This window comes from Pleurodeles waltl, chromosome 6 (assembly GCF_031143425.1).
Source record: "Pleurodeles waltl isolate 20211129_DDA chromosome 6, aPleWal1.hap1.20221129, whole genome shotgun sequence".
Classification (NCBI taxonomy): domain Eukaryota; kingdom Metazoa; phylum Chordata; class Amphibia; order Caudata; family Salamandridae; genus Pleurodeles; species Pleurodeles waltl.
The window spans coordinates 3,432,081-3,455,869 of NC_090445.1; the positions used below are offsets into that span (position 1 = coordinate 3,432,081).

The following is a 23,789-nucleotide window of genomic DNA, read 5'->3' on the forward strand; positions in this document are numbered from 1 at the left end:
GGTCCTGGGTGGTCCTGAGGCTGGTGGGGAGGGTGTTCCAGGTCTTGGCTGCCAGGAAGGAGAAGGACCTCCCACCCGCTGTGGAGCGGCAGATGCGAGGGACGGCAGCGAGCGCGAGGCCAGAGGAACGGAGGAGACGGGTGGGGGCGTAGAAGTTGAGGCGACGGTTGAGGTATTCCGGTCCCTTGTTGTGGAGGGCTTTGTGTGCGTGGGTGAGAAGTCGGAAGGTGATCCTTTTGCTGACTGGGAGCCAATGCAGGTGTCTCAGGTGTGCGGAGATGTGGCTGTTGCGGGGTACGTCGAGGATGAGGTGGGCCGAGGCGTTTTGAATACGTTGCAGGCGTTTTTGGAGTTTAGCGGTGGTCCCAGCATAGAGGGTGTTGCCGTAGTCCAGGCGGCTCGTGATGAGGGTGTGGGTCACATTTTTTCTAGTGTCGGCGGGGATCCAGCGGAAGATCTTGCGGAGCATGCGGAGGGTGAGGAAGCAGGCGGAGGACACGGCGTTGACTTGCTTGGTCATGGTGAGAAGAGGGTCCAATATGAAGCCGAGGTTGCGGGCGTGGTCTGAGGGGGTTGGTGCGGTGCCGAGGGCCGTGGGCCACCAGGAGTCGTCCCAAGCGGACGGGGTGTTGCCGAGGATGAGGACTTCCGTTTTGTCAGAGTTCAGCTTTAGGCGGCTGAGCCTCATCCAATCTGCAACGTCCTTCATACCCTCTTGTAGGTTGGTCTTGGCGCTGGCGGGGTCCTTGGTGAGGGAGAGTATAAGTTGGGTGTCGTGGGCGTAGGAGGTGATGATGATGTTGTGCTTGCGTACGATGTCGGCGAGGGGGCTCATGTAGACATTGAAGAGTGTCGGGCTGAGCGATGAGCCTTGAGGTACGCCGCAGATGATCTCGGTGGGGTCTGAGCGAAACGGTGGGAGGTAAACTCTTTGAGATCGGTTTGAGAGGAAGGAGGCAATCCAGTCCAGGGCCTGGCCTTGGATCCCGGTGGAGCGGAGGCGGGTTATTAGGGTGCGGTGACAGACGGTGTCGAAGGCAGCCGAGAGGTCGAGGAGGATGAGGGCGACTGTTTCACCGTTGTCCATCAGGGTTCTGATGTCGTCTGTGACTGAGATGAGGGCGGTTTCAGTGCTGTGGTTGGTTCGGAATCCGGTTTGTGAAGGGTCGCGCAGGTTGTTGTCTTCCAGGAAGGTGGTAAGCTGTTTGTTGACGGTCTTCTCTATTACCTTGGCAGGGAAGGGGAGGAGCGAGATGGGGCGGAAGTTTTTCAGGTCGCTAGGGTCAGCTGTAGGTTTCTTTAGTAGGGCGTTGACTTCGGCGTGTTTCCAGCTTTCGGGAAAGGTAGCAGAAGAAAAAGAAGAGTTGATGACGGCCTGGAGGTGCGGGCGTTGATGTCGCCGGCTTTATTGAAGATGAAGTGAGGGCAGGGGTCCGATGGGGCGCCGGAGTGGATAGAGTTCATGGTGGTTTGGGTTTCTTCAGTGTTGATGTGGGTCCAGTCGTTGAGGGTGATGGCCGGGGCTGTGGGTTCGGTGATGCTTGGTTGGGTCTGGTGTCCGAAGCTGTCGTGGAGGTCGCTGATCTTGCGATGGAAGAAGGTGGCGAGGGAGTTGCACAAGTCTTGTGAGGGCGTGACGGCGTTGGGGTTGGAGAACTCTTTGACGATGCTGAAAAGTTCTCCGCTGTTGTGGCTGTTTTTGTCCAGACTGTCGGTGAAAAAGTTCCTTTTGGCTGCGCGGATCAGGTGGTGGTGTTCGCGGGTTGCGTTTTTGAGGGCGGTCATGTTGTCGGCGGTGTGGTCCTTGCGCCAGGCCTTCTCGAGGGCGCGACATGTTTTCTTCGATTCTTTGAGGGTGTCAGAGAACCAGAGAGGTTTTTTGGTGGTGGCCTGTTGATGTGTGCGTCTGAGGGGAGCAAGGTTGTCTGCGCAGTTGGAGATCCAGTTCGAGAGGCTGAGGGCTGCGTCGTTGGGGTCGGTGGTGAGGGTAGGTTGGTTGACGGCGAGTGCGGAGAAGAGTTGCTCTTCGGGGATTTTGTTCCACTGTCGATGAGGGATGGGTTGAGTGCGGAGGTGGCGGGTCTCGCGTCGGAATGTGAAATGTACACAGCTGTGGTCGGTCCAGTGTAGAGCGGAGGTGTGGCTGAAGAAGACGTGTTTGCTGTGTTTTTGCGTGTTTGGTACTGTGACCTATGAAGACCCGGGATGCACTTGTGTACCTGTGGAGTGGTACTGTGACCTGTGAAGACCTGGGGTGTGCCTGTGGAGTGGTACTGTGACCTCTGGAGTGGTACTGTGACCTGTGACGACCCGGGATGCACCTGTGTGCCTGTGGAGTGGTACTGTTACCTGTGAAGACCTGGGGTGTGCCTCTGGAGTGGTACTGTGACTTGTGAAGACCCGGGATGCACCTTTGTGCCTGTGGAGTGGTACTGTGACTTGTGAAGACCTGGGATGCACCTGTGTGCCTGTGGAGTGGTACTGTGACCTGCGAAGACCCGGGATGCATCTGTTTGTGTGGAGTGGTACTGTGACCTCTGGAGTGGTACTGTGACCTGTGAAGACCCAGGATGCACCTGTGTGCCTGTGGAGTGGTACTATGACCTGTGAAGACCCGGGATGCACCTATGTGCCTGTGGAGTGGTACTGTGACCTGTGAAGACCTGGGGTGTGCCTGTGGAGTGGTACTGTGACCTCTGGAGTGGTACCTTGGCCTGTGAAGGCCTGGGGTGCACCTGTGTGCCTGTGGAGTGGTACTGTGACCTGTGAAGACCCGGGATGCACCTGTGTGTCCGTAGAGTGGTACTGTGACCTCTGGAGTGGTACTGTGACCTGTGAAGACCTGGGATGCACCTGCGTGCTTGAGGAGTGGTACTGTGACCTGTGAAGACCTGGGGTGTGCCTGTGAAGTGGTACTGTGACCTGTGAAGACCTGGGATGCACCTGCGTGCCTGAGGAGTGGTACTGTGACCTGTGAAGACCTGGGGTGTGCTTGTGGAGTGGTACTGTGACCTCTGGAGTGGTACTGTGACCTCTGAAGACCCAGGATGCACCTGTGTGTCCGTAGAGTGGTACTGTTACCTGTGAAGACCTGGAATGCACCTGTGTGCCTGAGGAGTGGTACTGTGACCTGTGAAGACCCGGGGTGTGCCTGTGGAGTGGTACTGTGACCTGTGACGACCCGGGATGCACCTGCGTGCCTGTGGAGTGGTACTGTTACCTGTGAAGACCTGGGATGCACCTGTGTGCCTGTGGAGTGGTACTGTGACCTGTGAAGACCTGGGGTGTGCCTCTGGAGTGGTACTGTGACTTGTGAAGACCCGGGATGCACCTGTGTGCCTGTGGAGTGGTACTGTGACTTGTGAAGACCTGGGATGCACCTGTGTGCCTGTGGAGTGGTACTGTGACCTGTGAAGTGGTACTGTGACTTGTGAAGGCCCGGGATGCACCTGTGTGCCTGTGGAGTGGTACTGTGACCTGTGAAGGCCTGGGATGCAGCTGTGGAGTGGTACTGTGACCTATGAAGACCGGGATGCACTTGTGTACCTGTGGAGTGGTACTGTGACCTGTGAAGGCCTGGGATGCACCTGTGTGCTCGTGGAGTGGTACTGTGGCCTGTGAAGGCCTGGGATGCACCTGTGTGCTTGTGGAGTGGTACTGTGACTTCTGAAGACCTGGGATGCACCTGTGGGCCTGTGTAGTGGTACTGTGACTTGTGAAGACCCGAATGGACCTGTGTGCCTGTGGAGTAGTACTGTGACTTGTGAAGACCCGTGATGCACCTGTGTGCGTGTGGAGTGGTACTGTGACCTGTGAAGACCCGGGATGCACCTCTGTGCCTGTGGAGTGGTACTGTGACCTGTGGTGTGGAACTGTGATTTGTGAAGACCTGGTATGCACCTGTGGAGTGGTACTGTGACCTGTGAAGGCCCGGGATGCATCTGTTTGTGTGGAGTTGTGCTGTGACCTGTGGTGTGGAACTGTGATTTGTGAAGACCTGTGATGCACCTGTGTGCCTGAGGAGTGGTACTGTGACCTGTGAAGACCCGGGATGCACCTGTGTGCCTGTGGAGTGGTACTGTGACCTGTGAAGACCTGGGATGCACCTGTGTGCCTGAGGAGTGGTACTGTGACCTGTGAAGACCTGGGGTGTGCTTGTGGAGTGGTACTGTGACCTCTGGAGTGGTACTGTGACCTGTAAAGACCCAGGATGCACCTGTGTGCCTGTGGAGTGGTACTGTGACCTGTGAAGACCCGGGATGCACCTATGTTCCTGTGGAGTGGTACTGTGACCTGTGAAGACCTGGGGTGTGCCTGTGTAGTGGTACTGTGACCTCTGGAGTGGTACCTTGGCCTGTGAAGGCCTGGGGTGCACCTGTGTGCCTGTGGAGTGGTACTGTGACCTGTGAAGACCCGGGATGCACCTGTGTGTCCGTAGAGTGGTACTATGGCCTGTGAAGGCCTGGGATGCACCTGCGTGCCTGAGGAGTGGTACTGTGACCTGTGAAGACCTGGGGTGTGCCTGTGGAGTGGTACTGTGACCTCTGGAGTGGTACTGTGACCTGTGAAGACCTGGGATGCACCTGTGTGCTTGAAGAGTGGTACTGTGACCTGTGAAGACCTGGGGTGTGCCTGTGGAGTGGTACTGTGACCTGTGAAGACCTGGGGTGTGCCTGTGGAGTGGTACTGTGACCTGTGAAGACCCGGGATGCACCTTTGTGTCCGTAGAGTGGTACTGTTACCTGTGAAGACGTGGGATGCACCTGTGTGCCTGTGGAGTGGTACTGTTACCTGTGAAGACCTGGGATGCACCTGTGTGCCTGTGGAGTGGTACTGTTACCCGTGGAGACCCGGGATGCACCTGTGGGCCTGTGGAGTGGTACTCTGACTCGTGGAGACCTGGGATGCACCTGTGGGCCTGTGCAGTGGTACTCTGACCTGTGAAGACCCGGGATGCACCTTTGGGCCTGTGGAGTGGTACTCTGACCTGTGAAGACCCGGGATGCACCTGTGTGCCTGTGAAGTGGTACTGTGACTTGTGAAGATCCGGGGTGCACCTGTCAGCCTGTGGAGTGGTACTGTGACCTGTGAAGACTTGGGGTGCACCTGTGTGCCTGTGGAGTGGTACTGTGACCTGTGAAGACCCGGGATGCACCTGTGTGTCCGTAGAGTGATACTGTTACCTGTGAAGACCCAGGATGCACCTGTGTGTCCGTAGAGTGGTACTGTGGCCTGTGAAGGCCTGGGGTGCAGCTGTGGAGTGGTACTGTGATCTATGAAGACCCGGGATGCACTTATGAACCTGTGGAGTGGTACTGTGACCTGTGAAGGCCTGGGATGCACCTGTGTGCTTGTGGAGTGGTACTGTGACTTGAGAAGACCTGGGATGCACCTGTGTGCCTGTGGAGTGGAACTGATTTGTGAAGACCTGGAATGCACCTGTGTGCCTGAGGAGTGGTACTGTGACCTGTGAAGACCTGGGGTGTGCCTGTGGAGTGGTACTGTGACCTCTGGAGTGGTACTGTGACCTGTGAAGACCCGGGATGCACCTGTGTGCCTGTGGAGTGGTACTGTTACCTGTGAAGACCTGGGGTGTGCCTCTGGAGTGGTACTGTGACTTGTGAAGACCCGGGATGCACCTGTGTGCCTGTGGAGTGGTACTGTGACTTGTGAAGACCTGGGATGCACCTGTGTGCCTGTGGAGTGGTACTGTGGCCTGTGAAGACCCGGGATGGACATATGTGCCTGTCGAGTGGTACTGTGACCTCTGGAGTGGTACTGTGATTTGTGAAGACCTGGGATGCACCTGTGTGCCTGTGGAGTGGTACTGTGACCTGTGAAGACCTGGGGTGTGCCTGTGGAGTGGTACTGTGATTTGTGATGACCTGGGATGCACCTGTGTGCGTGTGGAGTGGTACTGTGACCTGTGGTGTGGAACTGTGATTTGTGAAGACCTGGGATGCGCCTGTGGAGTGGTACTGTGACCTGTGAAGACCCGGGATGCACCTGCGTGCCTGAAGAGTGGTACTGTGACCTGTGAAGACCTGGGGTGTGCTTGTGGAGTGGTACTGTGACCTCTGGAGTGGTACTGTGACCTGTGAAGACCCGGGATGCACCTGTGTGCCTGTGGAGAGGTTCTGTTACCTGTGAAGACCTGGGATGCACCTGTGTGTCCGTAGAGTGGTACTGTTTCCTGTGAAGACCTGGGATGCACCTGTGTGCCTGTGGAGTGGTACTGTTACCTGTGAAGACCTGGGATGCACCTGTGGGCCTGTGGAGTGGTATTGTGACCCGTGGAGACCTGGGATGCGCCTGTGGAGTGGTACTCTGACCTGTGAAGTCCCGGGATGCACATGTGGGCCTGTGGAGTGGTACTCTGACCTGTGAAGACCCGGGATGCACCTGTGTGCCTGTGGAGTGGTACTGTGACTTGTGAAGATCCGGGGTGCACCTGTCAGCCTGTGGAGTGGTACTGTGACCTGTGAAGGCCTGGGATGCAGCTGTGGAGTTGTACTGTGACCTATGAAGACCCGGGATGCACCTGTGTGCTTGTGGAGTGGTACTGTGACTTGTGAAGTCCAGGGATGCACCTGTGGGCCTGTGGAGTGGTACTGTGACTTGTGAAGATCCGGATGGACCTGTGTGCCTGTGGAGTGGTACTGTGACCTGTGGTGTGGAACTGTGATTTGTGAAGACCTGGGATGCACCTGTGTGCCTGTGGAGTGGTACTGTGACCTGTGAAGACCCGGGATGCATCTGTTTGTGTGGAGTTGTACTGTGACCTGTGGTGTGGAACTGTGATTTGTGAAGACCTGGGATGAACCTGTGTGCCTGAGGAGTGGTACTGTGACCTGTGAAGACCTGGGGTGTGCCTGTGGAGTGGTACTGTGACCTCTGGAGTGGTACTGTGACCTGTAAAGACCCGGGATGCACCTGTGTGCCTGTGGAGTGGTACTGTGATTTGTGAAGACCCGGGATGCACCTGTGTGCCTGTGGAGTGGTACTGTTACCTGTGAAGACCTGGGATGCACCTGTGTGTCCGTAGAGTGGTACTGTTTCCTGTGAAGACCTGGGATGCACCTGTGTGCCTGTGGAGTGGTACTGTTACCTGTGAAGACCTGGGATGCACCTGTGGGCCTGTGGAGTGGTATTGTGCCTCTGGAGTGGTACTGTGATTTGTGAAGACCTGGGATGCACCTGTGTGCCTTTGGAGTGGTACTGTTTCCTGTGAAGACCTGGGATGCACCTGTGTGCCTGTGGAGTGGTACTGATACCTGTGAAGACCTGGGATGCACCTGTGGGCCTGTGGAGTGGTATTGTGCCTCTGGAGTGGTACTGTGATTTGTGAAGACCTGGGATGCACCTGTGTGCCTTTGGAGTGGTACTGTGACCTGTGAAGACCTGGGGTGTGCCTGTGGAGTGGTACTGTGATTTGTGAAGACCCGGGATGGAGCTGTGTGCCTGTAGAGTGGTACTGTGACTTGTGAAGACCTGGGGTGTGCCTGTATGCTCGTGGAGCGGTACTGTGACCAGTGGAGCGGTGCTGCGACCTGTGAAGGCCTGGGATGCACCTGTGCGCCTGTGGAGTGGTACTGTCACCTGTGAAGTGGTACTGTGACTTGTGAAGGCCCGGGATGCACCTGTGTGCCTGTGGAGTGGTACTGTGACTTGTGAAGGCCCGGGATGCACCTGTGTGTCCGTAAAGTGGTACTGTTACCTGTGAAGACCTGGGATGCACCTGTGCTACTGTGACCTGTGAAGACCCGGGATGCACCTTTGTGTCCGTAGAGTGGTACTGTTACCTGTGAAGACCAGGGATGACCCGTGTGTGCCCGTGGAGCGGTGCTGTGACCTGTGAAGACCTGGGATGCACCTGTGGGCCTGTGGAGTGGTACTGTGACTTGTGAAGGCCCGGGATGTACCTGTGTGTCCGTAAAGTGGTACTGTTACCTGTGAAGACCTGGGAGGCACCTGTGCTACTGTGACCTGTGAAGACCCGGGATGCACCTTTGTGTCCGTAGAGTGGTACTGTTACCTGTGAAGACCGGGGATGACCCGTGTGTGCCGGTGGAGCGGTGCTGTGACCTGTGAAGACCTGGGATTCACCTGTGGGCCTGTGGAGTGGTACTCTGACCTGTGAAGACCCGGGATGCACCTGTGGGCCTGTGGAGTGGTATTGTGACCCGTAGAGACCCGGGATGCACCTGTGGGCCTGTGGAGTGGTACTCTGACTCGTGGAGACCTGGGATGCACCTGTGGGCCTGTGGAGTGGTATTCTGACCTGTGAAGACCTGGGATGCACCTGTGTGCCTGTGGAGAGGTACTGTGACTTGTGAAGATCCGGGGTGCACCTGTCAGCCTGTGGAGTGGTACCGTGACCTGTGAAGACCCGGGATGCACCTGTGTGTCCGTAGAGTGGTACTGTGACATGTGAAGGCCTGGGATGCACCTGCGTGCCTGTGGAGTGGAACTGTGATTTGTGAAGACCTGAAATGCACCTGTGTGCCTGTGGAGTGGTACTGTGACCTATGAAGACCAGGGATGCACTTGTGTACCTGTGGAGTGGTACTGTAACCTGTGAAGGCCTGGGATGTACCTGTGTGCTTGTGGAGTGGTACTGTGACCTGTGAAGGCCTGGGATGCACCTGTGTGCTTGTGGAGTGGTACTGTGACTTGTGAAGACCTGGGATGCACCTGTGTGCCTGTGGAGTGGTACTGTGACTTGTGAAGACCCGGATGGACCTGTGTGCCTGTGGAGTAGTACTGTGACTTGTGAAGATCGGTGATGCACCTGTGTGCGTGTGGAGTGGTACTGTGACCTCTGAAGACCTAGGATGCACCTGTGGGCCTGTGGAGTAGTACTGTGACTTGTGAAGACCCGGGATGCACCTGTGTGCCTGTGGAGTGGTACTGTGACCTTTGGAGTGGTACTGTGACCTGTGAAGACCCGGGATGCACTTGTGTGCCTGTGGAGTGGTACTGTGACCTGTGAAGACCTGGGATGCATCTGTTTGTGTGGAGTTGTGCTGTGACCTGTGGTGTGGAACTGTGATTTGTGAAGACCTGCAATGCACCTGTGTCCCTGAGTAGTGGTACTGTGACCTGTGAAGACCTGGGGTGTGCCTGTGGAGTGGTACTGTGACCTCTGGAGTGGTACTGTGACCTGTCAAGACCCGGGATGCACCTGTGTGTCCGTAGAGTGATACTGTTACCTGTGAAGACCCAGGATGCACCTGTGTGTCCGTAGAGTGGTACTGTGGCCTGTGAAGGCCTGGGGTGCAGCTGTGGAGTGGTACTGTGATCTATGAAGACCCGGGATGCACTTATGAACCTGTGGAGTGGTACTGTGACCTGTGAAGGCCTGGGATGCACCTGTGTGCTTGTGGAGTGGTACTGTGACTTGAGAAGACCTGGGATGCACCTGTGTGCCTGTGGAGTGGAACTGATTTGTGAAGACCTGGAATGCACCTGTGTGCCTGAGGAGTGGTACTGTGACCTGTGAAGACCTGGGGTGTGCCTGTGGAGTGGTACTGTGACCTCTGGAGTGGTACTGTGACCTGTGAAGACCCGGGATGCACCTGTGTGCCTGTGGAGTGGTACTGTTACCTGTGAAGACCTGGGGTGTGCCTCTGGAGTGGTACTGTGACTTGTGAAGACCCGGGATGCACCTGTGTGCCTGTGGAGTGGTACTGTGACTTGTGAAGACCTGGGATGCACCTGTGTGCCTGTGGAGTGGTACTGTGGCCTGTGAAGACCCGGGATGGACATATGTGCCTGTCGAGTGGTACTGTGACCTCTGGAGTGGTACTGTGATTTGTGAAGACCTGGGATGCACCTGTGTGCCTGTGGAGTGGTACTGTGACCTGTGAAGACCTGGGGTGTGCCTGTGGAGTGGTACTGTGATTTGTGATGACCTGGGATGCACCTGTGTGCGTGTGGAGTGGTACTGTGACCTGTGGTGTGGAACTGTGATTTGTGAAGACCTGGGATGCGCCTGTGGAGTGGTACTGTGACCTGTGAAGACCCGGGATGCACCTGCGTGCCTGAAGAGTGGTACTGTGACCTGTGAAGACCTGGGGTGTGCTTGTGGAGTGGTACTGTGACCTCTGGAGTGGTACTGTGACCTGTGAAGACCCGGGATGCACCTGTGTGCCTGTGGAGAGGTTCTGTTACCTGTGAAGACCTGGGATGCACCTGTGTGTCCGTAGAGTGGTACTGTTTCCTGTGAAGACCTGGGATGCCCCTGTGTGCCTGTGGAGTGGTACTGTTACCTGTGAAGACCTGGGATGCACCTGTGGGCCTGTGGAGTGGTATTGTGACCCGTGGAGACCTGGGATGCGCCTGTGGAGTGGTACTCTGACCTGTGAAGTCCCGGGATGCACATGTGGGCCTGTGGAGTGGTACTCTGACCTGTGAAGACCCGGGATGCACCTGTGTGCCTGTGGAGTGGTACTGTGACTTGTGAAGATCCGGGGTGCACCTGTCAGCCTGTGGAGTGGTACTGTGACCTGTGAAGGCCTGGGATGCAGCTGTGGAGTTGTACTGTGACCTATGAAGACCCGGGATGCACCTGTGTGCTTGTGGAGTGGTACTGTGACTTGTGAAGTCCAGGGATGCACCTGTGGGCCTGTGGAGTGGTACTGTGACTTGTGAAGATCCGGATGGACCTGTGTGCCTGTGGAGTGGTACTGTGACCTGTGGTGTGGAACTGTGATTTGTGAAGACCTGGGATGCACCTGTGTGCCTGTGGAGTGGTACTGTGACCTGTGAAGACCCGGGATGCATCTGTTTGTGTGGAGTTGTACTGTGACCTGTGGTGTGGAACTGTGATTTGTGAAGACCTGGGATGAACCTGTGTGCCTGAGGAGTGGTACTGTGACCTGTGAAGACCTGGGGTGTGCCTGTGGAGTGGTACTGTGACCTCTGGAGTGGTACTGTGACCTGTAAAGACCCGGGATGCACCTGTGTGCCTGTGGAGTGGTACTGTGATTTGTGAAGACCCGGGATGCACCTGTGTGCCTGTGGAGTGGTACTGTTACCTGTGAAGACCTGGGATGCACCTGTGTGTCCGTAGAGTGGTACTGTTTCCTGTGAAGACCTGGGATGCACCTGTGTGCCTGTGGAGTGGTACTGTTACCTGTGAAGACCTGGGATGCACCTGTGGGCCTGTGGAGTGGTATTGTGCCTCTGGAGTGGTACTGTGATTTGTGAAGACCTGGGATGCACCTGTGTGCCTTTGGAGTGGTACTGTTTCCTGTGAAGACCTGGGATGCACCTGTGTGCCTGTGGAGTGGTACTGATACCTGTGAAGACCTGGGATGCACCTGTGGGCCTGTGGAGTGGTATTGTGCGTCTGGAGTGGTACTGTGATTTGTGAAGACCTGGGATGCACCTGTGTGCCTTTGGAGTGGTACTGTGACCTGTGAAGACCTGGGGTGTGCCTGTGGAGTGGTACTGTGATTTGTGAAGACCCGGGATGGAGCTGTGTGCCTGTAGAGTGGTACTGTGACTTGTGAAGACCTGGGGTGTGCCTGTATGCTCGTGGAGCGGTACTGTGACCATTGGAGCGGTGCTGCGACCTGTGAAGGCCTGGGATGCACCTGTGCGCCTGTGGAGTGGTACTGTCACCTGTGAAGTGGTACTGTGACTTGTGAAGGCCCGGGATGCACCTGTGTGCCTGTGGAGTGGTACTGTGACTTGTGAAGGCCCGGGATGCACCTGTGTGTCCGTAAAGTGGTACTGTTACCTGTGAAGACCTGGGATGCACCTGTGCTACTGTGACCTGTGAAGACCCGGGATGCACCTTTGTGTCCGTAGAGTGGTACTGTTACCTGTGAAGACCAGGGATGACCCGTGTGTGCCCGTGGAGCGGTGCTGTGACCTGTGAAGACCTGGGATGCACCTGTGGGCCTGTGGAGTGGTACTGTGACTTGTGAAGGCCCGGGATGTACCTGTGTGTCCGTAAAGTGGTACTGTTACCTGTGAAGACCTGGGAGGCACCTGTGCTACTGTGACCTGTGAAGACCCGGGATGCACCTTTGTGTCCGTAGAGTGGTACTGTTACCTGTGAAGACCGGGGATGACCCGTGTGTGCCGGTGGAGCGGTGCTGTGACCTGTGAAGACCTGGGATTCACCTGTGGGCCTGTGGAGTGGTACTCTGACCTGTGAAGACCCGGGATGCACCTGTGGGCCTGTGGAGTGGTATTGTGACCCGTAGAGACCCGGGATGCACCTGTGGGCCTGTGGAGTGGTATTCTGACCTGTGAAGACCTGGGATGCACCTGTGTGCCTGTGGAGAGGTACTGTGACTTGTGAAGATCCGGGGTGCACCTGTCAGCCTGTGGAGTGGTACCGTGACCTGTGAAGACCCGGGATGCACCTGTGTGTCCGTAGAGTGGTACTGTGACATGTGAAGGCCTGGGATGCACCTGCGTGCCTGTGGAGTGGAACTGTGATTTGTGAAGACCTGAAATGCACCTGTGTGCCTGTGGAGTGGTACTGTGACCTATGAAGACCAGGGATGCACTTGTGTACCTGTGGAGTGGTACTGTAACCTGTGAAGGCCTGGGATGTACCTGTGTGCTTGTGGAGTGGTACTGTGACCTGTGAAGGCCTGGGATGCACCTGTGTGCTTGTGGAGTGGTACTGTGACTTGTGAAGACCTGGGATGCACCTGTGTGCCTGTGGGGTGGTACTGTGACTTGTGAAGACCCGGATGGACCTGTGTGCCTGTGGAGTAGTACTGTGACTTGTGAAGATCGGTGATGCACCTGTGTGCGTGTGGAGTGGTACTGTGACCTCTGAAGACCTAGGATGCACCTGTGGGCCTGTGGAGTAGTACTGTGACTTGTGAAGACCCGGGATGCACCTGTGTGCCTGTGGAGTGGTACTGTGACCTTTGGAGTGGTACTGTGACCTGTGAAGACCCGGGATGCACTTGTGTGCCTGTGGAGTGGTACTGTGACCTGTGAAGACCTGGGATGCATCTGTTTGTGTGGAGTTGTGCTGTGACCTGTGGTGTGGAACTGTGATTTGTGAAGACCTGCAATGCACCTGTGTCCCTGAGTAGTGGTACTGTGACCTGTGAAGACCTGGGGTGTGCCTGTGGAGTGGTACTGTGACCTCTGGAGTGGTACTGTGACCTGTCAAGACCCGGGATGCACCTGTGTGCCTGTGGAGTGGTACTGTTACCTGTGAAGACCTGGGGCGTGCCTCTGGAGTGGTACTGTGACTTGTGAAGACCCGGGATGCACCTGTGTGCCTGTGGAGCGGTACTGTGACCTGTGAAGACCCGGGATGCACCTGTGTGCCTGTGGAGTTGTACTGTGACTTGTGAAGACCTGGGATGCACCTGTGTGCCTGTCGAGTGGTACTGTGACCTCTGGAGTGGTACTGTGATTTGTGAAGACCCGGGATGCAGCTGTGTGCCTGTGGAGTGGTACTGTGACCTGTGAAGACCTGGGGTGTGCCTGTGGAGTGGTACTGTGATTTGTGATGACCCGGGATGCACCTGTGTGCGTGTGGAGTGGTACTGTGACCTATGGTGTGGAACTGTGACGTGTGAAGGCCTGGGATGCGCCTGTGGAGTGGTACTGTGACGTGTGAAGACCTGCGATGCACCTGCATGCCTGAGGAGTGGTACTGTGACCTGTGAAGACCTGGGGTGTGCCTGTGGAGTGGTACTGTGACCTCTGGAGTGGTACTGTGACCTGTAAAGACCCGGGATGCACCTGTGTGTGTGGAGTTGTACTGTGACCTGTGAAGACCTGGGATGCACCTGCATGCCTGAGGAGTGGTACTGTGACCTGTGAAGACCTGGGGTGTGCCTGTGGAGTGGTACTGTGACCTCTGGAGTGGTACTGTGACCTGTAAAGACCCGGGATGCACCTGTGTGTCCGTAGAGTGGTACTGTGTCCTGTGAAGACCTGGGATGCACCTGTGTGCCTTTGGAGTGGTACTGTTACCTGTGAAGACCTGGGATGCACCTGTGGGCTTGTGGAGTGGTATTGTGACCCGTGGAGACCCGGGATGCACCTGTGGGCCTGTGGAGTGGTATTGTGACCTGTGGAGACCTGGGATACGCCTGTGGAGTGGTACTCTGACCTGTGAAGACCCGGGATGCACCTGTGGGCCTGTGGAGTGGTACTCTGACCTGTGAAGACCCGGGATGCACCTGTGTGCCTGTGGAGTGGTACTGTGACTTGTGAAGATCCGGGGTGCACCTGTCAGCCTGTGGAGTGGTACTGTGACCTGTGAAGACCTGGGGTGCACCTGTGTGCCTGTGGAGTGGTACTGTGACATGTGAAGACCTGGGATGCACCTGTGTGCCTGTGGAGTGGTACTGTGACCTGTGAAGACCTGGGGTGCACCTGTGTGCCTGTGGAGTGGTACTGTGACATGTGAAGACCTGGGATGCACCTGTGTGCCTGTGGAGTGGTACTGTGACCTTTGAAGACCTGGGATACACCTGTGGGCCTGTGGAGTGGTACTGTGACTTGTGAAGACCCGGATGGACCTGTGTGCCTGTGTAGAGGTACTGTGGCCTGTGAAGGCCTGGGATGCAGCTGTGGAGTGGTAATCAAATCAAATCATTAACATTTATAAAGCGCGCTACTCACCCGTGTGGGTCTCAAGGAGCTAGGGGGAAGAGGGGGTTACTGCTGCTCGAAAAGCCAGGTTTTGAGGAGTCTCCGGAATGCGGAGTGGTCCTGGGTGGTCCTGAGGCTGGTGGGGAGGGTGTTCCAGGTCTTGGCTGCCAGGAAGGAGAAGGACCTCCCACCCGCCGTGGAGCGGCGGATGCGAGGGACGGCAGCGAGCGCGAGGCCAGAGGAACGGAGGAGACGGGTGGGGGCGTAGAAGTTGAGGCGACGGTTGAGGTATTCCGGTCCCTTGTTGTGGAGGGCTTTGTGTGCGTTGGTGAGAAGTCGGAAGGTGATCCTTTTGCTGACTGGGAGCCAATGCAGGTGTCTCAGGTGTGCGGAGATGTGGCTGTTGCGGGGTACGTCGAGGATGAGGTGGGCTGAGGCGTTTTGAATACGTTGCAGGCGTTTTTGGAGTTTAGCGGAGGTCCCAGCATAGAGGGTGTTGCCGTAGTCCAGGCGGCTCGTGATGAGGGCGTGGGTCACGGTTTTTCTAGTGTCGGCGGGGATCCAGCGGAAGATCTTGCGGAGCATGCGGAGGGTGAGGAAGCAGGCGGAGGACATGGCGTTGACTTGCTTGGTCATGGTGAGAATAGGGTCCAATATGAAGCCGAGGTTGCGGCCGTGGTCTGAGGGGGTCGGTGCGGTGCCGAGGGCCGTGGGCCACCAGGAGTCGTCCCAAGCGGACGGGGTGTTGCCGAGGATGAGGACTTCCGTTTTGTCAGAGTTCAGCTTTAGGCGGCTGAGCCTCATCCAATCTGCAACGTCCTTCATGCCCTCTTGTAGGTTGGTCTTGGCGCTGGCGGGGTCCTTGGTGAAGGAGAGTATAAGTTGGGTGTCGTGGGCGTAGGAGGTGATGATGATGTTGTGCTTGCGTACGATGTCGGCGAGGGGGCTCATGTAGACATTGAAGAGTGTCGGGCTGAGCGATGAGCCTTGAGGTACGCCGCAGATGATCTCGGTGGGGTCTGAGCGAAACGGTGGGAGGTAAACTCTTTGAGATCGGTTTGAGAGGAAGGAGGCAATCCAGTCCAGGGCCTGGCCTTGGATCCCGGTGGAGCGGAGGCGGGTTATTAGGGTGCGGTGACAGACGGTGTCGAAGGCAGCCGAGAGGTCGAGGAGGATGAGGGCGACTGTTTCACAGTTGTCCATCAGGGTTCTGATGTCGTCTGTGACTGAGGTGAGGGCGGTTTCAGTGCTGTGGTTGGTTCGGAATCCGGTTTGTGAAGGGTCGAGCAGGTTGTTGTTTTCCAGGAAGGTGGTAAGCTGTTTGTTGACGGTCTTCTCTATTACCTTGGCAGGGAAGGGGAGGAGCGAGATGGGGCGGAAGTTTTTCAGGTCGCTAGGGTCAGCTGTAGGTTTCTTTAGTAGGGCGTTGACTTCGGCGTGTTTCCAGCTTTCGGGAAAGGTAGCTATAGGAAAGTACCATCTTGTCTGGCATGTTACCCCCATTTTTCACTGTATATATGTTGTTTTAGTTGTATGTGTCACTGGGACCCTGGTAACCCAGGGCCCCAGTGCTCATAAGTGTGCCTGAATGTGTTACCTGTGTAGTGACTAACTGTCTCACTGAGGCTCTGCTAATCAGAACCTCAGTGGTTATGCTCTCTCATTTCTTTCCAAATTGTCACTAACAGGCTAGTGACCATTTTTACCAATTTACATTGGCTTACTGGAACACCCTTATAATTCCCTAGTATATGGTACTGAGGTACCCAGGGTATTGGGGTTCCAGGAGATCCCTATGGGCTGCAGCATTTCTTTTGCCACCCATAGGGAGCTCTGACAATTCTTACACAGGCCTGCCACTGCAGCCTGAGTGAAATAACGTCCACGTTATTTCACAGCCATTTTACACTGCACTTAAGTAACTTATAAGTCACCTATATGTCTAACCTTTACCTGGTAAAGGTTAGGTGCAAAGTTACTTAGTGTGAGGGCACCCTGGCACTAGCCAAGGTGCCCCCACATTGTTCAGAGCCAATTCCCTGAACTTTGTGAGTGCGGGGACACCATTACACGCGTGCACTACATATAGGTCACTACCTATATGTAGCTTCACAATGGTAACTCCGAATATGGCCATGTAACATGTCTATGATCATGGAATTGCCCCCTCTATGCCATCCTGGCATAGTTGGCACAATCCCATGATCCCAGTGGTCTGTAGCACAGACCCTGGTACTGCCAAACTGCCCTTCCTGGGGTTTCACTGCAGCTGCTGCTGCTGCCAACCCCTCAGACAGGCATCTGCCCTCCTGGGGTCCAGCCAGGCCTGGCCCAGGATGGCAGAACAAAGAACTTCCTCTGAGAGAGGGTGTGACACCCTCTCCCTTTGGAAAATGGTGTGAAGGCAGGGGAGGAGTAGCCTCCCCCAGCCTCTGGAAATGCTTTGTTGGGCACAGAGGTGCCCAATTCTGCATAAGCCAGGCTACACCGGTTCAGGGGACCCCTCAGCCCTGCTCTGGCGCGAAACTGGACAAAGGAAAGGGGAGTGACCACTCCCCTGACCTGCACCTCTCCTGGGAGGTGTCCAGAGCTCCTCCAGTGTGCTCCAGATCTCTGCCATCTTGGAAACAGAGGTGCTGCTGGCACACTGGACTGCTCTGAGTGGCCAGTGCCACCAGGTGACGTCAGAGACTCCTTGTGATAGGCTCCTTCAGGTGTTGCTAGCCTATCCTCTCTCCTAGGTAGCCAAACCCTCTTTTCTGGCTATTTAGGGTCTCTGTCTCTGGGGAAACTTTAGATAACGAATGCAAGAGCTCATCCGAGTTCCTCTGCATCTCTCTCTTCACCTTCTGCCAAGGAATCGACTGCTGACCGCGCTGGAAGTCTGCAAACCTGCAACATAGTAGCAAAGACGACTACTGCAACTCTGTAACGCTGATCCTGCCGCCTTCTCGACTGTTTTCCTGCTTGTGCATGCTGTGGGGGTAGTCTGCCTCCTCTCTGCACCAGAAGCTCTGAAGAAATCTCCCGTGGGTCGACGGAATCTTCCCCCTGCAACCGCAGGCACCAAAAAGCTGTATTACCGGTCCCTTGGGTCTCCTCTCAGCACGACGAGCGAGGTCCCTCGAATCCAGCGACTCTGTCCAAGTGACCCCCACAGTCCAGTGACTCTTCAGTCCAAGTTTGGTGGAGGTAAGTCCTTGCCTCACCTCGCTGGGCTGCATTGCTGGGAACCGCGACTTTTGCAGCTACTCCGGCCCCTGTGCACTTCCGGCGGAAATCCTTTGTGCACAGCCAAGCCTGGGTCCACGGCACTCTAACCTGCATTGCACGACTTTCTAAGTTGGTCTCCGGCGACGTGGGACTCCTTTGTGCAACTTCGGCGAGCACCGTTTCACGCATCCTCGTAGTGCCTGTTTCGGGCACTTCTCTGGGTGCTACCGGCTTCAAAGAGGGCTCCTTGTCTTGCTCGACGTCCCCTCTCTCTGCTGGTCCAATTTGCGACCTCCTGGTCCCTCCTGGGCCTCAGCAGCGTCCAAAAACGCCAACCGCACGATTTGCAGCTAGCAAGGCTTGTTGGCGTTCTTTCGGCGGGGAAACACTTCTGCACGACTCTCCACAGCGAGAGGGATCCGTCCACCAAAGGGGAAGTCTCTAGCCCTTTTCGTTCCTGCAGAAACCTCAGCTTCTTCTGTCCAGTAGAAGCTTCTTTGCACCCACAGCTGGCATTTCCTGGGCATCTGCCCATCTCCGACTTGCTTGTGACTTTTGGACTCGGTCCCCTTGTTCCACAGGTACCCTAGATTGGAAATCCACAGTTGTTGCATTGTTGGTTTGTGTCTTTCCTGCATTATTCCTCTAACACGACTTCTTTGTCCTTAGGGGAACTTTAGTGCACTTTGCACTCACTTTTCAGGGTCTTGGGGAGGGTTATTTTTCTAACTCTCACTATTTTCTAATAGTCCCAGCGACCCTCTACAAGGTCACATAGGTTTGGGGTCCATTCGTGGTTCGCATTCCACTTTTGGAGTATATGGTTTGTGTTGCCCCTATCCCTATGTTTCCCCATTGCATCCTATTGTAACTATACATTGTTTGCACTGTTTTCTAAGACTATACTGCATATTTTTGCTATTGTGTATATATATCTTGTGTATATTTCCTATCCTCTCACTGAGGGTACACTCTAAGATACTTTGGCATATTGTCATAAAAATAAAGTACCTTTATTTTTAGTATAACTGTGTATTGTGTTTTCTTATGATATTGTGCATATGACACTAAGTGGTACTGTAGTAGCTTCACACGTCTCCTAGTTCAGCCTAAGCTGCTCTGCTAAGCTACCATTATCTATCAGCCTAAGCTGCTAGACACCCTATACACTAATAAGGGATACCTGGGCCTGGTGCAAGGTGCAAGTACCCCTTGGTACTCACTACAAGCCAGTCCAGCCTCCTACAGTAGCAGAAGAAAAAGAAGAGTTGATGACGGCCTGGAGGTGCGGGACGATGATGTCGCCGGCTTTATTGAAGATGAAGTGAGGGCAGGGGTCCGATGGGGCGCCGGAGTGGATAGAGTTCATGGTGGTTTGGGTTTCTTCAGTGTTGATGTGGGTCCAGTCGTTGAGGGTGATGGCCGGGGCTGTGGGTTCGGTGATGCTTGGTTGGGTCTGGTGTCCGAAGCTGTCGTGGAGGTCGCTGATCTTGCGATGGAAGAAGGTGGCGAGGGAGTTGCACAAGTCTTGTGAGGGCGTGACGGCGTTGGGGTTGGAGAACTTTTTGACGATGCTGAAAAGTTCTCTGCTGTTGTGGCTGTTTTTGTCCAGTCTGTCGGTGAAAAAGTTCCTTTTGGCTGCGCGGATCAGGTGGTGGTGTTCGCGGGTAGTGTTTTTGAGGGCGGTCATGTTGTCGGCGGTGTGGTCCTTGCGCCAGGCCTTCTCGAGGGCGCGACATGTTTTCTTCGATTCTTTGAGGGTGTCAGAGAACCAGAGAGGTTTTTTGGTGGTGGCCTGTTGATGTGTGCGTCTGAGGGGAGCAAGGTTGTCTGCGCAGTTGGAGATCCAGTTCGAGAGGCTGAGGGCTGCGTCGTTGGGGTCGGTGGTGAGGGTAGGTTGGTTGACGGCGAGTGCGGAGAAGAGTTGCTCTTCGGGGATTTTGTTTCACTGTCGATGAGGGATAGGTTGAGTGCGGAGGTGGCGGGTCCCGCGTCGGAATGTGAAATGTACACAGCTGTGGTCGGTCCAGTGTAGAGCGGAGGTGTGGCTGAAGAAGACGTGTTTGCTGTGTTTTTGCGTGTTTGGTACTGTGACCTATGAAGACCCGGGATGCACTTGTGTACCTGTGGAGTGGTACTGTGACCTGTGAAGACCTGGGGTGTGCCTGTGGAGTGGTACTGTGACCTCTGGAGTGGTACTGTGACCTGTGACGACCCGGGATGCACCTGTGTGCCTGTGGAGTGGTACTGTTACCTGTGAAGACCTGGGGTGTGCCTCTGGAGTGGTACTGTGACTTGTGAAGACCCGGGATGCACCTGTGTGCCTGTGGAGTGGTACTGTGACTTGTGAAGACCTGGGATGCACCTGTGTGCCTGTGGAGTGGTACTGTGACCTGCGAAGACCCGGGATGCATCTGTTTGTGTGGAGTTGTGCTGTGACCTGTGGTGTGGAACTGTGATTTGTGAAGACCTGGGATGCACCTGTGTGCCTGAGGAGTGGTACTGTGACCTGTGAAGACCCGGGGTGTGCCTGTGGAGTGGTACTGTGACCTCTGGAGTGGTACTGTGACCTGTGAAGACCCAGGATGAACCTGTGTGCCTGTGGAGTGGTACTGTGACCTGTGAAGACCCGGGATGCACCTGTGTGCCTGTGGAGAGGTTCTGTTACCTGTGAAGACCTGGGATGCACCTGTGTGCCTGTGGAGTGGTACTGTTTCCTGTGAAGACCTGGGATGCACCTGTGTGCCTGTGGAGTGGTACTGTTACCTGTGAAGACCTGGGATGCACCTGTGGGCCTGTGGAGTGGTATTGTGACCCGTGGAGACCTGGGATGCGCCTGTGGAGTGGTACTCTGACCTGTGAAGTCCCGGGATGCACATGTGGGCCTGTGGAGTGGTACTCTGACCTGTGAAGACCCGGGATGCACCTGTGTGCCTGTGGAGTGGTACTGTGACTTGTGAAGATCCGGGGTGCACCTGTCAGCCTGTGGAGTGGTACTGTGACCTGTGAAGGCCTGGGATGCAGCTGTGGAGTTGTACTGTGACCTATGAAGACCCGGGATGCACCTGTGTGCTTGTGGAGTGGTACTGTGACTTGTGAAGTCCAGGGATGCACCTGTGGGCCTGTGGAGTGGTACTGTGACTTGTGAAGATCCGGATGGACCTGTGTGCCTGTGGAGTGGTACTGTGACCTGTGGTGTGGAACTGTGATTTGTGAAGACCTGGGATGCACCTGTGTGCCTGTGGAGTGGTACTGTGACCTGTGAAGACCCGGGATGCATCTGTTTGTGTGGAGTTGTACTGTGACCTGTGGTGTGGAACTGTGATTTGTGAAGACCTGGGATGAACCTGTGTGCCTGAGGAGTGGTACTGTGACCTGTGAAGACCTGGGGTGTGCCTGTGGAGTGGTACTGTGACCTCTGGAGTGGTACTGTGACCTGTAAAGACCCGGGATGCACCTGTGTGCCTGTGGAGTGGTACTGTGATTTGTGAAGACCCGGGATGCACCTGTGTGCCTGTGGAGTGGTACTGTTACCTGTGAAGACCTGGGATGCACCTGTGTGTCCGTAGAGTGGTACTGTTTCCTGTGAAGACCTGGGATGCACCTGTGTGCCTGTGGAGTGGTACTGTTACCTGTGAAGACCTGGGATGCACCTGTGGGCCTGTGGAGTGGTATTGTGCCTCTGGAGTGGTACTGTGATTTGTGAAGACCTGGGATGCACCTGTGTGCCTTTGGAGTGGTACTGTTTCCTGTGAAGACCTGGGATGCACCTGTGTGCCTGTGGAGTGGTACTGATACCTGTGAAGACCTGGGATGCACCTGTGGGCCTGTGGAGTGGTATTGTGCCTCTGGAGTGGTACTGTGATTTGTGAAGACCTGGGATGCACCTGTGTGCCTTTGGAGTGGTACTGTGACCTGTGAAGACCTGGGGTGTGCCTGTGGAGTGGTACTGTGATTTGTGAAGACCCGGGATGGAGCTGTGTGCCTGTAGAGTGGTACTGTGACTTGTGAAGACCTGGGGTGTGCCTGTATGCTCGTGGAGCGGTACTGTGACCATTGGAGCGGTGCTGCGACCTGTGAAGGCCTGGGATGCACCTGTGCGCCTGTGGAGTGGTACTGTCACCTGTGAAGTGGTACTGTGACTTGTGAAGGCCCGGGATGCACCTGTGTGCCTGTGGAGTGGTAATGTGACTTGTGAAGGCCCGGGATGCACCTGTGTGTCCGTAAAGTGGTACTGTTACCTGTGAAGACCTGGGATGCACCTGTGCTACTGTGACCTGTGAAGACCCGGGATGCACCTTTGTGTCCGTAGAGTGGTACTGTTACCTGTGAAGACCAGGGATGACCCGTGTGTGCCCGTGGAGCGGTGCTGTGACCTGTGAAGACCTGGGATGCACCTGTGGGCCTGTGGAGTGGTACTGTGACTTGTGAAGGCCCGGGATGTACCTGTGTGTCCGTAAAGTGGTACTGTTACCTGTGAAGACCTGGGAGGCACCTGTGCTACTGTGACCTGTGAAGACCCGGGATGCACCTTTGTGTCCGTAGAGTGGTACTGTTACCTGTGAAGACCGGGGATGACCCGTGTGTGCCGGTGGAGCGGTGCTGTGACCTGTGAAGACCTGGGATTCACCTGTGGGCCTGTGGAGTGGTACTCTGACCTGTGAAGACCCGGGATGCACCTGTGGGCCTGTGGAGTGGTATTGTGACCCGTAGAGACCCGGGATGCACCTGTGGGCCTGTGGAGTGGTACTCTGACTCGTGGAGACCTGGGATGCACCTGTGGGCCTGTGGAGTGGTATTCTGACCTGTGAAGACCTGGGATGCACCTGTGTGCCTGTGGAGAGGTACTGTGACTTGTGAAGATCCGGGGTGCACCTGTCAGCCTGTGGAGTGGTACCGTGACCTGTGAAGACCCGGGATGCACCTGTGTGTCCGTAGAGTGGTACTGTGACATGTGAAGGCCTGGGATGCACCTGCGTGCCTGTGGAGTGGAACTGTGATTTGTGAAGACCTGAAATGCACCTGTGTGCCTGTGGAGTGGTACTGTGACCTATGAAGACCAGGGATGCACTTGTGTACCTGTGGAGTGGTACTGTAACCTGTGAAGGCCTGGGATGTACCTGTGTGCTTGTGGAGTGGTACTGTGACCTGTGAAGGCCTGGGATGCACCTGTGTGCTTGTGGAGTGGTACTGTGACTTGTGAAGACCTGGGATGCACCTGTGTGCCTGTGGAGTGGTACTGTGACTTGTGAAGACCCGGATGGACCTGTGGGCCTGTGGAGTAGTACTGTGACTTGTGAAGATCGGTGATGCACCTGTGTGCGTGTGGAGTGCTACTGTGACCTCTGAAGACCTAGGATGCACCTGTGGGCCTGTGGAGTAGTACTGTGACTTGTGAAGACCCGGGATGCACCTGTGTGCCTGTGGAGTGGTACTGTGACCTTTGGAGTGGTACTGTGACCTGTGAAGACCCGGGATGCACTTGTGTGCCTGTGGAGTGGTACTGTGACCTGTGAAGACCTGGGATGCATCTGTTTGTGTGGAGTTGTGCTGTGACCTGTGGTGTGGAACTGTGATTTGTGAAGACCTGCAATGCACCTGTGTCCCTGAGTAGTGGTACTGTGACCTGTGAAGACCTGGGGTGTGCCTGTGGAGTGGTACTGTGACCTCTGGAGTGGTACTGTGACCTGTCAAGACCCGGGATGCACCTGTGTGCCTGTGGAGTGGTACTGTTACCTGTGAAGACCTGGGGCGTGCCTCTGGAGTGGTACTGTGTCTTGTGAAGACCCGGGATGCACCTGTGTGCCTGTGGAGAGGTACTTTGACCTGTGAAGACCCGGGATGCACCTGTGTGCCTGTGGAGTTGTACTGTGACTTGTGAAGACCTGGGATGCACCTGTGTGCCTGTCGAGTGGTACTGTGACCTCTGGAGTGGTACTGTGATTTGTGAAGACCCGGGATGCAGCTGTGTGCCTGTGGAGTGGTAC

General features: G+C 55.7%; 1 protein-coding gene across 13 annotated transcripts in view; it reads left to right on the plus strand.

Moving 5' to 3' along the window:
- The window catches only part of ST6GALNAC6 (ST6 N-acetylgalactosaminide alpha-2,6-sialyltransferase 6), a 227,839-nt gene that overhangs the window by 17,249 nt on the left and 186,801 nt on the right, over positions 1 to 23,789 (plus strand). The gene's annotated exons all lie outside the window — the stretch shown is intronic.